Here is a 13,915-nt window from a genome sequence, read left to right on the forward strand (position 1 = left end):
ATGTATTGATAGGTCGCTCCCCACTTCTCCGCCTCAAAGTCACCACATGATCCCACCAAGTGATTGCATAGTCCGTAAATTCAAGAATTGTAACTTTTACCTTTTTCTCTCCTGAGTAATTGTGGCAATCAAAGATTAACTCAATTTTCTTCTCCCAGTCCAAGTAGGCCTCCGGATCACTCCTACCTTTGAACGAAGGAATGGTCATTTTAATGTTACTCAAAATTCCTATCCACCTCGTCTCCACTGAGATTCCTACCTCTTCTTTTTTGCATAAATCCTCTATTTCAACCCCTTCCAATATTTGCATCCACAATCGCATCTTCATCCATCCTACTATCAACCTCAAATTCACTAAGTTCCTCCATCCTAGGTTCTCGTCTACCCTCTCTCCGTGCATTAAGATCACCCCTTCGTGTATTAGCAGGAAATGGATTTTGCCTTCCCCCCGTGCATCTTGCCTATCCATCCGATCCCTTATATATACACATATCCGCTCATCCTTCGCATCGAGTCATCTAGCATGGAAACTCGATCATCAATTCTATCTGAACTCGGATCCTAAATCTAAGTTATTTTTCTGCCTCACAATTGTTCCCTCGAAATTTCACTCAATATGGCTTTTTCCCTTGATTATTCTCACCATTCTGCCTTTTACCACTCATTGCTTTCACCAAGTCCTCAAAAGAACAATTTTGGAACTCAATAAAAAATTTAATCACGTGGAATTCAAACTGATGTGAGTGAGATTACAAGATCAAGGAATTTAGAACAATTTGATTGGCAATTCAGACTAGACAAGTAAAGAAATTGACTCAAGAACGCAAAATAAGAAAGGAAATTACTGACTGAAAATTTAAACTAGACACAAAATAATAAATTAACTCAAGAAATCAGTAATTCCCAAGAACAACAATAATAATAACAATTTTTTTTTAAATTCTAATTTCTTTTTTTGGATTTTTTTTACTGTACAGATGAACAGTAATTTTTTTTTTTACCCTTAGGATAGAAAAATCAAAAACATCACTGACGCAACAAACAAAAGTTTATTTTGATGCAAATTGAATCCAAAAACAACTTTTAATATTTTTTTGTAATTTTTTTGGATTAAAGACTCTAAAATACTAACTAACTCGAAGAATACGAAGAACAGTAAAGAAAAGGAATAACTGACTCAATAAGAATTAAAAAAGAGATATAACTTTGGATTGGAGCCAAGCTCTGATACCAACTGATGTGAACCCGTGTAAGCAAATGCTACGGAACTCACGAACAAGATGAAAATCTTCTCAAGAAAGCCAAAACAAGGTTTTGGATTCGAATTCGATAAATTTGGAACCAAGCAATCCGAATCGCCGATGATGTGCGGACCTCTTGATTACGCAAAATTATGGAATCTCACTTGGTTAATTTGAACGCCACAAGAATTAAATCTTGAATAGTTCGAAAGTTGTTCAATTGAGAGAATAAAGAGAAAGTAATTGAAGCCTTTCAATTAATCAATATGTAAAAAGTTTTTTTTTTAACAATGAAAATAATAAAAGTATTCCTAAGAATTTAGGTAATTTCGTGTACAATCTCCTAAATATGGTAAGAAATAAATTAAATATAAAATTCTAGCAAAACTAGGAAAATCGCAAAAAAAATAAAAATATATATTTGTAAATAACCATGCGGTCGCATGGTATTGTAGTCTGGTCCCCTTCAACTCTCGGTCTAGGTCTGTGCATCCGTAGGCCATTGTGCTGTGCAGTCGCACAACTTTGGCTCTCTACTCCATCTTCGTCCGCCTGTAACACAATTATCCAAGTCTCTTCGACCTTCGACCCCAACATGAAACTTGTTCTATTTTGTGTCCCGAACACGATTTCATCAATGGTTATCTTGACGAGCAATTCCATTGCCTCTTTTACTCGCTTCATCCTCACTCGAGTCATCGGACAAGGGATCTTTCTTCGGGTTTGACGTTGGACTTGACCTTGACGCTTGTAGCTCCTGGATCACATCATTATCTTAGTGTAAGTAGTAGTTGAGAATTAAGAATGTTAGCGATCAGAGGTAACCTTGACTTCTTGATATTGACATAGTGACATAGACTAAGGTTGTTGTTCCAATCTAGGAGATCATGTTGTAGATGAAGAGTGGTGCTAATTTAGGACAGAGGGTCTTGAATCTATTCAAAAATTAGATTAGACAAAGAAAATGAAGGATTTTGTTATCTCTCAAATTCATTTTGCTTGGCTGAAATATTAGGCTATGATGAGTTTATCATGTGAAACCCACGAAAGGACAGTATTTGCATTCTTAGTAGATTTGTAAGTTCGGAGATATTTGGATTTTCTGCATTTGTTTCCCATTATGTGTTGAAGTTTAAGGTTTTTGGTGTGTTTTATTTCTTCCTGGAGAAAGCCTTTATATAGGCAGATTACATAACACAGATCCTATATCAAAGGAATACATCAAGGTATATCAATCATTTCTCCTATATCTCTATCTCATATAGGAAGATATACTCCTTTCCATACAAATTACCTATAATTTAGCCAATCATATGCTAACACTCCCTCTCAAGTTGGCGCATAAATGTCTTCTAAGCCTAACTTGTCCAGAGATTTATGAAGAATTTCAGTAGAAACTGCATGAGTTAGAATGTCTGCTAGCTGCTCACTTGATCGAATGAAAGGAATGTCCACCAACCTCAGATTCAGCTTCTCTTTGATGAAGTGTCGATCTACCTCAATGTGTTTAGTTCGATCATGTTGTACCGGATTATTAGCTATTTCCCGAGCTACTTGGTTGTCACAATATAATAGCATAGGTTCCTTTGGCTTGAAACCTATTTCAATAAGCAAGATCCTAAGCCATAAAAGTTCACATATCCCAAGAACCATACCTCTATATTCTGCTTCTGCTGAAGATCTTGTTGTTACATTTTGTTTTTTACTTCTCCATGTGACAAGATTTCCAGCAACAAATGTAAAGTAGCCAGAGGCGGACCTTCGGTCAGTGATGTTTCCAGCCCAATCTGCATCGATAAATCCTTTCACTTTCATATGTCCATGTCTCTTGAATGTCAGTCCTTTTCCTGGAGCTCCCTTTAGGTAACTCAAAATTCTCATTACAGCATCCATATGATCTTCACTTGGAGCATGCATAAACTGACTTACCACACTAACGGCATAGGCAATGTTTGGACGTGTGTGGGACAAGTAAATTAATCTTCCTACCAATCATTGGTATCTTTCCTTGTTGGTTGGTACTTGTTCTGGGTAAATGGCAAGGCGATGATTCTGAACAATAGGAGTCTCTGTTGGTTTACATTCCAGCATATCGGTTTCGGATAAGAGATCTAGTATATACTCTCGTTGTGACAAATATATACCATCCTTGGACCTTGCAACTTCAATCCCCAAAAAATATTTCAGTCCTCCTAAATCTTTCATTTCAAATTCAGAAGGCAAGCATTCTTGTAGCCTTTTCATTTCATCTGTGTCATCACCAGTTACGATCACATCGTCTACATAGATAATGAGCAATGTAACTCTACCATTCTTACGTTTGATAAATAGAGTGTGATCTAAGTCGCCTTGGTGATAGCCAATTTTTTTCATAGCATCTGTGAACCTCCCAAACCATGCCCTTGGCGATTGTTTCAAGCCATACAATGCTTTTCGCAATCTGCAAACTTTTCCACTAGAATGTGGAGTATTGAATCCAGGTGGGAGATGCATATACACTTTCTCTTCCAAATCTCCATGAAGGAATGCGTTCTTTACATCAAATTGTTTCAAAGGCCAATTAAAATTCGCTGCCAAGGATAATAAGACTCTGATGGTGTTCATTTTGGCAACTGGAGCAAAAGTTTCTTGATAGTCAATGCCGAATGACTGAGTATACCCCTTTGCTACTAACCTCGCCTTGTACCGATCAATTGTCCCATCTGCTTTGTGCTTGAGGGTGAATATCCATTTACAACCTACTGGATTTTTTTCTAAAGGAAGTGACACAACATTCCATGTGCCATTTTTTTGTAGTGCATCCATTTCAGCTTGCATTGCCTCTGCCCATTTTGGATTTTTTAGAGCTTCCTCAACCTTTGTAGGTATTTCTATATTCTCCATCTCATTTACAAATGCTTGGTGTTGTGGTGACAACCTATGTGTAGAGACATACTGTGTGATTGCATATCTCACTTTTCCATCCGGAGAGTACCTATCAGGTGGTTTTCCACGGTTTTGTCTGGGAGGCAAAGAATAAGATGGAGCAGATAATAAAGGAAGGGAAAAAACTCTTTCAGGTGTATTTACCTCAGGAATATCCAGTTGGCCTTGGACGTGTACCTGAGGAGAGGAAGGGGCTGCTTTATCATGGTCATCTTGTTGTTCACTAGATTCAACAGAAATATGTTCAGAGTTATGTACCATATCGGGCTTAAGGGCTGTATCTGGGTCTTGGTTTTGAGCTTGGTCTTGTCTTTGAACTCCCTCTGAACCAGATAACTCGATGTTTTGTGGAAGATCAATCCAGTTGTAAGCCTCACATTACGGCTCCCCCCGAGGACTAGAGGTGGAGTGATCTGTATGGAAAAAATATTCTGTTTCGGAGAAGTTAACATCCATGCTAACATACATGTGGTGAGTCGGAGGATGATAACATCTGTATCCCTTTTGATAAGGATGGACACCGAGAAACACACAGCGCACTGCACAAGGATCCAGTTTGGTGGGTTGGTCTTTTTGTAGGTGAACATATGCTGTACATCCAAATACACGTGGATCTAAGTGTAGCAAGGATGGAGTCTGAACATGTTGAGTAAATACATGTAGGGGAGTGCGAAACGAGAAGACTCGTGATGGCTTCCGGTTCATGAGATAAACTGCATAGGTTACAGCATCAGCCCAAATAATTTTGAGGAACACTAGCACCAATAAGAAGAGCTCTAGTGGTTTCAAGTATATGCCTATTTTTACGCTCTGCAACACCATTTTGTTGTGGAGTACGTGGGCAGGTAGTCTCATGGAGAATACCATTGTTTTGAAAAAAGTTGGAGAGTTCAGAGTTAAGGTATTCTCCACCATTGTCTAATCGAATGACTTTAATTGAATGAGAGTACTGGGTGTGAACCATTTGATAAAAAATTGGGAATATATTCCGTACATCACTCTTGTGTCGCATAGTATATAGCCAAGTCATTCTGGTGCAATCGTCTACAAAGGTAATAAACCACCGAATTCCAGATTGAGTAGTAATTGGTGCAGGTCCCCAAACATCAGAATGGATCAATTCAAATGGAGCTATTCTTTTATTAATACTTGAAGTGTATGAAGCATGATGGCTCTTAGCCAAAATGCAAATATTACACTTAAGAGAAGATTCTGAAACATCACCAAATAAAGATGGGAATAATTTTTTTAAATAACCAAAGGAGGCGTGTCTAAGTCATGATGCCACAACCAGATATTCTTTAAATTATTATCAGTCTGGCTCTGAACTTGATGAACATGACCTGAAGCAACATCATCTACATAGTATAGCCCCCTCCTCTTAGTACCACGCCCAATAATCGCATGAGTTTAGATATCCTGAAGTAGGCAAAAAGTGGGAAACATTAATACAACACAATCTAACTGTTCCGTAATCTAACTAACTGATAATAAATGATTTGATAGTGCAGGAACAAGTAAGCAATTATGTAGTGAAAGAGTGGGGTTAAGGGCTATAGATCCTGCTCCAATTACTGGAAGAGGCTCTCCATTGGCTGTCATGACACTATTCTTGGAGGGATAAGTCATGTGTTAAAATAGAGTTTTGTCATAAGTCATATGGTCTGTGGCACCCGAGTCAATGATCCAACTTGTATCATGAGCCACAGATGCACAAAAAACCATGCTAGTGTTACCTGAGGTAGTGGTAGAGTCATTCAAGGACATGTGGTTGACTAAAGAGAGTAATTCACCCAGTTCACCTGTTGCCATAGCAGCCATTCCAGGGACAGTATCCATTGAATTTACTACCTTTGCTTGGCCTGGACGCTTATTGTTTCGTGCTTTATTTTGCTTTCGTTTTTCTAGAAACCAGTCAGGATAGCCATGAATTTTAAAACAAGTATCTTTGGTATGGCGAGTACCATTGCAATGACTGCAATGCAACTTATCTTTTTCTGCATCCTCAACAGCTCGAAGAGTGCGATAGTTAGACGAGGTGGTTTTAGAGACCATTGCCATGGACGAACCTTCACCAGTATCCCTTTTTCCAAGCATGGTGACTTGACGTTGAACCTCTCATCGAATAGTATTGAAGCATTCTTCAATACCTGGGACAGGTTTCATTCGAAGAAGATCACTTTGGACAGAATCAAACACCTCATCTAATCCCGCAAGAAAGTCATACATCCGATCTTTCTGAGTTTCTTCTTGTCTAGTTCAGAGATCTGTGGCGCATACCATTTTAATTGGGCGTCGCTTATCGATTTCTTGCCAAACACTGTTGAGTTCAACATAATAAATGTTGACTGGACGTCCATTCTGCTTTGTCCTCGTGGCCTTGCAGCGTAGTTCATAATATTGGGATTCATCAGCCCCATCATAGAAAGTTTGGGTGATACTATCCCAGATTTCCTTGGCTGTTGGAAGATCAATAAACAAGCCAAGGAGATTTGGTTCCATGGTTTTCAACAACCATCCTCGCACAATTGCATCCTCAGTGCACCACTTTGAGTAACCAGGATCTTTCTCATCTACTTTTGGGGTCTGTCCATTCAAATAGCCAAGTTTATTTAATCCTGCAGCATGAACTTCAATCATTCGTGACCAGATTTTGAAGTTTGTATCGTTCAATCTAAAACCAAATGGTAAGCTGTTGAGATTGGGTAATTCAATTGGGTTGGGAGTTTGGTTCATAGTGACAATATCAGTATTTCTGTCATCCATGGTTGGTCCCTTGTTTCAGGGCCAATTCTGAATGAGGAATTTGGCTTAGGGTTTATAAAAGAAGTTTGGGATAGGCTCTGATACCATGTTGAAGTTTAATGTTTTTGGTGTGTTTTATTTCTTCCTGGAGAAAGCCTTTATATAGGCAGATTACATAACACAGATCCTATATCAAAGGAATACATCAAGGTATATCAATCATTTCTCCTATAATATCTCTATCTCATATAGGAAGATATACTCATTTCCATACAAATTACCTATAATTTAGCCAATCATATGCTAACATTATGAAATTCCTGAATTTTCATTCTCTGTGTAGGTTAAATTAGTTCAACACTCGGTAAACATCAAATTCGTTATTATGGTAGAAATCAGGTTGCTTTGTGAAATTGGATAACCAGAACCCAAAATTGTCTTTGATGTTGTTTATGCATTGCTTTGTTAGCATATTAGATAAGCAATTGTTGACCTTCAGATCCGCAAAAAAAGTTGTCAACAGATTTTTTAGAGAATAATGAGATAATATGGCAATATGAAATAAAAACAATCAAGAACATTATATTTTATGTGGAAAGCCAAGACGGGAAAAAATCACAGGCAGAGGAAGAGAATTCACTAATTCAATGGGGAGGATTACAATGTTATGTTTTCAATCAATATATAAACACAATGAAGAGCCAGTATTTCGTAGAGTTCTAGCCAAACCCTAATTATAGTGTTTTAGGTGGAATGGGCATTTTAAAGTTGACAAAATCGTAAAACAAGCTAGGGACGGACGACACCGCTGCTCGAGCAATGTTCCTCATGCACAACGAGGGACAACATTGCTGCTCGAGGGCTAGATTCGCGGACAGCGAGTGAAGATGTTCCTGTTTTGAGCGCCCAAGTGACTCTCGAGAGTATAGCCAACAGAAATGGACTTATTTTTGTCTCCTCATTCAACTTTTGACATCAAGGCCTCTTAGACCAAAGTAAACCTCCTTTGTAGCAAAGTAGCAAAGGCTCTGGTTTACTTTGTAGCAAAGTAGCAAAGGCTCTGAGCCTTTGCTCATCCCCTTGTACCTTTTTTTTTTCTTCAGCTTCCCACAGCCTTTTTGGAAGAGTTTCACACCTTTTCTCCAAGGAACCGACTTTCTTCTCCAGTTTATTAGCTTGCAGAACACAGACATCATACTTACTCTACTGATCATGATGAAAAACAATAGCTCGTGAGAGATGAGTGTCAATCAGATTTTCCATTTGCTTGGGAGTCATACCCTTCGCAAACCTTTCCCATGCTGAGTTAGAACTAACTAAAACTAATTAAATACTATAGTCCCCGCAACGGTGCCAAAAACTACTATCAATTAATTTTAACATTAATTGAATAACCAAATTAGTGATCGTGAACAAGCAATAAAATGCTGAATAGAGTGTCGAAACCACAATGACTGTGTTCTTAATTTAGTATCAATTAATTTCAACCTTAGTTGAATAGCTAAATTGGTTTTAGTATTTATATGAAATTTGATTATATTAACTAAGCTAATTATGGATATTTTGTCATATATGGGAAATGGATGCTAAAACTTCGAATCCCCTTGTTAATCCTTTTTAACACAATTAAATGTCATGGCAATATGTACTTATTCATGTTGATCAATATTCATAAGTTAATTAAAGCATCTTTCAATGTTAATCAAATATATTCCTTCATATGACTTTCCTATAACTCTATGAAAGATGCGAATATGAAAACACGCATTAAAAACGATAGAACGTCTATAGAAATCATTCAAAACATAGCAAAATATTTATATCCCCTATCGGACGTTACAATGATTGTTGTAAGTGCTATCTATTCTATAATTTCTCGCGAAATCAATAAAATTCACATTCAAGACAATTGATGATCAAACAATTGGAAATGCATTAAAACTCAATAAGATCCATCACTTAATTTACACATATTGGATGTCAAAATATTTATTTTCTATTAAAAATTTCATAACAAGAGTCCATCTACATCCCAGCAATTATAAATTTAGCCAAGAATATGTAAAGTACAAGAAAACATATTAATTCTTTAGAACATCACCTGGATTATGAATTTGATGAATAACGAAGAATCTTGATGTTATTGAATTTCTTCAATGAAATCTTGACTAATCATCAATTGTTTCTTAAATTCTATGCTAAAAAACAATGAATATTTCGGTTGATTTAGTTCTTGCACTTGTCCCTTGATTGTATCTTACAATATTATGAATTTGCCTCTCATTTGGTGAATGAATCGATGGAATTATGGAAGTAATACATGTCTGAAAGATGTAGGAGTGGTTGTTACTAATGATGTGCCCACGGCCCACGTTCATTATCTATAGAGGTTGAAAATAGGTAAAAAAATCGTGCAAAATTTGGCTTCCAAAAAGAGTTTGAAGCATTTTATGAAAACTGCTCGGAATACAAGTTCTGGGCACTGGCATGTTGGTCACGTGCACCATAGAGTCTTTCAGCTCTCTAGTCCAAAAAATAGGGTGCTGCACGCGTATAATATTTGGTCGTCGCGTGCCCCCTCTTGAAAGAATTTTTTATTTGTTGCATTTTGGTCTCCAACTTTCTTCAAGTGCAATTTTGACTTCATTTCTCTTATAATTTTAATCCTTCATCTTCTAATTGCTTCCAATTAAATCCAAGAATATTCCAATCATCAATCTTAAGTCCAATTCAACTATTTAAAAGTTCTATTTTTCTCTTATTTCTTCCAATTCCACATCCGATCATCAAGTTTCACCCATTATACAAAATGTACAATAAATTAGCTATACTGGATGAAAAAAACTTCTAAATATAATTATTTTAAGGTTCGAATAAGTATATAAAATACGTTTGTCAATCGATCCCAATGCTAGACAAGTTTTTCTCGTTCATTATTAATCCAAGGGTTTTAAGTTCAATAGCTTGGCAACACCCCTATTCAATTAATCAATGTATGAAGGCAAATGAAGAGGTCAACCAAGTAAGGCCTCCAATTGAGAGGGTGGAAAACAACTCATGTCGGGCAAAGAAAAATGTATGATTTTCACCTACAATTTGTAGATGGGAGCTTTTTGAAGTAAAAGAGGTTTCTGGTCTTTAGATATACATAGCTGTTATATTAATAGAGGAAATACATCTAAAAAAGATAACTAAATGGAAAGTGTTGGTTCTCCCTACCTTCAAGGTGTCCAGATAGAGAACCACCTCAAGAAGGTTCTTTGTCGACAGAAGCTAAATGAGGCCCGAGGCACAATAGCCATGGCAAAGCAGTAGCTCAAATACATCAAGTATCTGTTCAAGAGACCTGTAATCATAGTGACTTAGTATATAGGGAACTAAAGTGCAGTAGATCCCCTACTACGCCTGTTACGTGTTGATAGACTTAGCCAACCTACTGGGCTCATAGCCCACCCATGTCGAACCACGTGGCATGGTGGCCGAGGCCCTTACGTCGAAGCCCTTAGAAAGTGCCAAGGCCTTATTTCGAAGCCCTTTGAAAGTGATGAGGCCCATATACCGAAGCCCTTCGAAAGTGTCGAGGCCCATATACCGAAGTACTGTGAAAAGTAATCGAGGCCCTGATGTTGAAACACTATGAAAATGGAGCCGAAGCCCTGAAGTAGAAATATTATGTGAGTGGCCGAAGCCCTAAAGCCGAAGCAGAAGCCTCCGAACCATAAATGAGTATCTTCCATATTCACTTCTCCCAAGAGATCTTCTTCTATATAAAGATCGTGTTTGAATGATTGATGGGACGTTTGTCATGAGTGTAAATGTTAAGTCTTATCAATAGAGTGGGGGTTCTGCATAAGCAATAAACGTGCAACGGGCTAGCAAGTTAAGAATGATGCCTAGGATTAGACGTTTGAGTTAAGGAGATCAGGCCACGTGCCTCCTCATCCAAGGGCCATTATTTCACATGTACTTCTATAAATACTTCCCTTATGTAACATTAAAAGGATAATGCAAGATTCAACACAAGAACAAATACAACGTTCTTTACATTTTACTCTCTTACAACACACACGAATCCATACACGCATTTGACAAACATCGATTGGTAATTATTAAACAATCATTATGCAAATATCTTTCTGAATTCCGAACGTCCTCGTCCCATGCCTTTGAGTCGCTTCCACACCCTCTTTTTACTACTGGTTCTAAACCGTCCACGTGTCTTGACGTGTTGGACCAGGCTCACGTGTACGCAAGTGGGTCCAGTATCTGTTGGCAATATATTCTGGGGTCAATAGATTGGCGTCGTCTATGGGGACCATACTATAACCACGAGCAACCATGTGGAGGAAGCTTATCGAAAAGAACATTTAGGCATCCTCTTTGAAAAAGGATTTGTTCTTGAAAAAGAACTTGGAAGAAATTTGAAGCTCAAACATATAAATATGAGTTCAGATGAGGATGTACCCCCTAGGAGGGTGAGAGAAAACATAGGGATAGCCCCACCAACGGTAGCCCCAACAGCTCGTCATAGGCCCCACCACCATCGTAGGATAGGTGGTACAAGAATGGCTGCCCAAATCTTAAAAGAGATGGCTACCATGGCCACGAATATGGGGGACATTGCAAACCAAAACATGGCCATGAGCTCCCTCATGGCCCAGATGCAGGGCCAGAAAGGTTTCCCCATGCCTCCCTATGCACCCCAATAGCAGTACCAACAAGAGGAAGAGGTCCAAAGCCAAAGGGTTGCATCACCGAAATACGACCAAGGTGGTGTACCCTTGGAAAAGGAAGTAGAAGTTGACATTTCTTCCAACTATGCTTCAGGCCGACCTATTAGGGTCCCATATAACCAGGATAACTTCCCACCCACATATGAACCGGAACAAAGAGCCAGAAGGTCAAACAACATTTTTTACAGAATTAGCCCAGTCGATCCGAGGCGAAGGTAGCAACAACAGCCACGTAAACCTCAAGGGAGGCCACAACCCCCACCTACAATGACAACAATTGGAGGAGAGGCATGAAAATGTCCCTCATGATTCTCTGCCTAGAAATAGGCGCCAAAGGAGGGAGAAGGAGGCTAGAAACGAGGCCGGTCCTTCATATCCGCCACCCAGATATGAAGCTGATGAGAACAACGACTCAGATGAACAGTAAAGGTCCTGTGACTTGGATGATGATTATGATGAAAATCTACCATTTTCAAGGGAGTTAAGGAGCGCCCAGGTATCGAACCACTATTTTGTGCCTAAGATACCAAAATACCATGGAAGAGGCGACCCGAAGAAGCATTTAAATGCTTATGACCCATATAAGCCTAAAAGGAGCCACTCCGACAGTAAAGTGTAGGGCTTTCTACTTGAAACTTAGTGGGGAGGAGGATGAAGAAGTGGCCTTTAATGAGGGCCCCTGTTTTATGGAAGAGGCGATGAAAAGAAGACCCCCTGAAAGGAGAAAGGCTATTGAACCAGCCCTTAATGATGCCCCCTCTTTTAAGGAAGAGACAATGAAAAAGAAGACCCCCTAAAAGGGGAGAGACTATTGAAGTGGCCCTTAATGAGAGCCTCTCTTTAATTAAAAAAAAAAAAAAAAAGAGGCAACGAAAAAGAAGACCCCCTGAAAGAGGAGAAGCTATTGAAGTGGCCTTTAATGAGGCCCCCTCTTTCAAAAAAGAGGCTATAAAAAGGAAGGTCCCCTGAAAGGGAAGAGGCTATTGAAGTGACCCTTATTAAGGCTCCCTCTTTTAAAAAAGAGACCATGAAAAAGAAGACCCACTGAAGAAGTGGCCTTTAATAAGGCCCCCTCTTTTAAATGAGAGGCAATGAATAAGTAGACCCGCTGAGAATGAAGGGGCTACTAAAGAAGTGACCTTGAATAAGAGAACCCTCTAAAAAGATGAGGTCTCTGATGAAGAGATTATTGGAAGACTCCTCTGTATAAATGGGAGGCCTCCAATGAAGAGGCCATAAAGTGAGTAAACTTGAAGATGTGGTAATACTTGATGAATTAATTTAGAATATTCATCCTTTAAATATGAGACTCAAACGCTATAAAAGGACTAAAAGCGTACGAAAATGTGAACTTGGGGACTAATGTGTAGATGTTTCGAAAGTGGAAGGATCGTGAATGTAATTTTATCAAGGGTATGATTGAAATAAAAGCCAAAATATGATGGTCGAAATGTACAAGATCAAAGTTAATGGACCTAGCCATGAAATTATTGAAAAACTTGAAGGCAGTTTTCATATTTTGCTTAAAAGCATGAGCTTCCACAGGCTCACCATGCAAGGCCTCATATTTGTCTATACTTCAGTACCTCGGCATGGAAGGCCTCATCCTTGCCTATGCTTCAAGCTCACCATATGAGGCCCCATATTTTGTCTATACTTTAGAACCACCACTATCTAAGACTTCATCATTTCAAGGTAATTTATAAGATTATAATAGTTTGAGAACTATACACGGAATGTTTATTCCCCGCATTGTCAGATGCCTATTCTTGGCTTCGTGAGATATTTATTCCTCACCTCACACTATTATCAAGCCTAGCTGTAAGACCTTATCATTCTGAGGCCAGTTTATGAGACTGATAGTTCAAGAGAGCCACCTAGTTCAACATTTATTCCTTGTTCTTCGAGACGCCTCACTATATGAGATGTATTACAACTGCTTTTATCTTCAGAGAGCTTATATTAGTCTCCACATTTGATGAATCATCTACCATGTGGGGAAGCGTGGGTACCTCGGATGAGAGGTTCCGATCTCAACAAGAGATCACCTCCCTAAACTTCGAGGTGTACGCCACATGCCTCCTTTTGGTGAAGCTGAACGCCAAAGGAAGAAGCATCTGCATGGCTGTACCATCCACCACGTGGGGAAGCGTGGGTGCCTCGGAGGAGAGATTTCGATCCCAACAGGAGATCACCTCGCATGTACTTCGAGGCGTATGCCACATGCCTCCTTTTGGTAAAGATGAACGCCAAAGGAAGAAGCCTCTGCAT

This window comes from Olea europaea, chromosome 1 (assembly GCF_002742605.1).
Source record: "Olea europaea var. sylvestris chromosome 1, O_europaea_v1, whole genome shotgun sequence".
NCBI classification, from domain to species: domain Eukaryota; kingdom Viridiplantae; phylum Streptophyta; class Magnoliopsida; order Lamiales; family Oleaceae; genus Olea; species Olea europaea.